At 38.4% G+C, this 2,147-nt stretch overlaps 1 pseudogene; it reads left to right on the forward strand.

The window, feature by feature from the left end:
• The first annotated feature begins 1,571 nt into the window (after positions 1–1,571).
• The window catches only part of LOC103604058, a 3,776-nt pseudogene continuing 3,200 nt past the window's right edge, over positions 1,572–2,147 (forward strand).

Consider the following 2,147-nt stretch of genomic DNA (forward strand, 5'->3'; position numbering starts at 1 on the left):
TCAAAATTATTTGCTGGAAATCATTATAGTGCATGTAAGTGTGTTAGGAATTTTGGTATCTGCAAGGATAAAATGGAGAAAATTACAGGTTGTTCAAAAGCTGACAGTCTGAAAACTAGACCATGTAATTAATACAGGGAAAAATGTGCTAAACAATTTTGCAGTTATTTGATACAGTTCAAGTCCAGTCTCTTGAAATTTAATGAGATTCATGAAGACTGAACACCTTTTGAGACATGAAGGACTGAACATCTAATATGCCATAATACTGAGTGAGAAAATTCAGAAGAGTTGTTATTTCCAGTTCTACACAGATCATATTGTAGTTACTCAGTAGAAATACTACAAACTCAAAGGACTAACTCTCTGCCAATTTATTTGAGTATTTTTTTCTTTGCTAATCTGTTCTGTTTTTATTTTTAAAAATAATTTATTTTTTATTGAAACATAATTGCTTGTACATATCTATGAGCTACAGCACTGAATGTCAATACCCGTGTGCAATATGTGATGTTCAGATCAGGATAATTAGCATATTTTTTCATTATGCAATGTAATTGGTTGTTGTGGCCCTTTACCGATTTCTCCCTTTCCCCCCTCTCCCTTTCCCACCTCTGCTAATTTCAGCTCTGTTCCCTTCTCTTGGAAGTTCAACGTACTACAGTGATTGTTGTTTGTTTGTTTGTTTATTTCTTTGTTTTTATCTCCCACTTATAAGTGCCTGGCTTATTTCACTTAACATAACTTTTTCTTAGTTCATCCATGTTGCTGTGAATGGCAGTATTCCATTCTTTTTCATGTTTTGCCTGTCTATTAACTGGGTTTTTTTGTTGTTGTTGTTGACTCGTATCTTTTTAAAATTTATTTTTTAATTGAAACATAATTGATTAAACCCATATATGGGGTTCAGAGTTGACCATCAGCATCTGTGTGCAATGTGTGATGATCAAATCAATATCATCAGAATGTTCATTATTACAAATCATAATTACTCTTTCTGTCCCTTAACCCACTATCTTCTCACTTCCCTCCCTGTCCCTCTTTCCCACCTCTAGTAACCATAGGTCTGTGTTCTCCTTCTGGAAGTTCAATGTTTTATTGTTGTCTCTCCTTTTTTCTTTCTTTTTTTGTTTATTTCAAGTTTATCACCACCGCCAGAGAGTAAGGTATTTTGAAAACAGGAGCCCCTTCCTTGTTTGTCATTGCTGACATCTGTATCATAAATCACATTTTAAATAAGGAGTTATTCAGTGTGTGAATGACCATGGGGCCTTTGACTACTCTTGTCTTTAGAGCATCCCCTAGATTTGGAGATAGAACATTTTAGCTGCAGCCCAACTAAATTATCTGAGGAAAAATAGAGTCCTCAAGGGAAGGTATACTGGGCTTTTTGAAAGAGGGACCCAATACATATTTACTAAATGCTACTTGTGTATGAAGCACTGTGCATGACATAGCAGTGAAGATGGGCTCATCATATAACGGACATATCCATACCTCTATTGTCAATTTCATTACAGGTCCTATCCTCTAGAGCTCTCATCTCTGTTCCAAGCCATCCAAAAGAACAAATGGGACAGAGTAACAATGTCACAGAATTTGTACTCCTGGGCCTCTCTCAGGACCCTGACGTGCAAAAAGCATTACTTGTCCTGTTTTTATTCATATACATTGTGACGATGCTCTGAAACCTGCTCATTGTGGTGACTGTTATTGCCAGTCCCTCCCTGGGCTCCCCAATGTACTTCTTCCTTGCCTGTCTGTCACTCATAGATGCTGTTTATTCCTCTGTTATTTCACCCAAATTGATTATGGACTTCCTCCATGATAAAAAGACTATTTCCTTTCCAGCTTGCATGGGGCAGCTCTTCATAGGACACTTATTTGGGGGTGCCGAGGTCTTCCTTCTGGTGGTGATGGCCTATGATTGCTACGTGGCCATCTGTAAGCCATTGCACTACTTGACCATCGTGGGTCGACAGATGTGCATTCTGCTGTTGGTGGTGGCCTGGGTTGGAGGTTTTGTGCACTCTATGGTTCAACTTGTCTTTGTGTACAATCTCCCTCTCTGTGGCCCCAATGTCATTGACCACTTTGTCTGTGACATGTACCCATTATTGGAACTTGCGTGCACTGACACCTCCATT

The sequence above is a fragment of the Galeopterus variegatus genome, unplaced genomic scaffold, assembly GCF_000696425.1.
Source record: "Galeopterus variegatus unplaced genomic scaffold, G_variegatus-3.0.2 Scaffold4940, whole genome shotgun sequence".
Classification (NCBI taxonomy): Eukaryota; Metazoa; Chordata; class Mammalia; order Dermoptera; family Cynocephalidae; genus Galeopterus; species Galeopterus variegatus.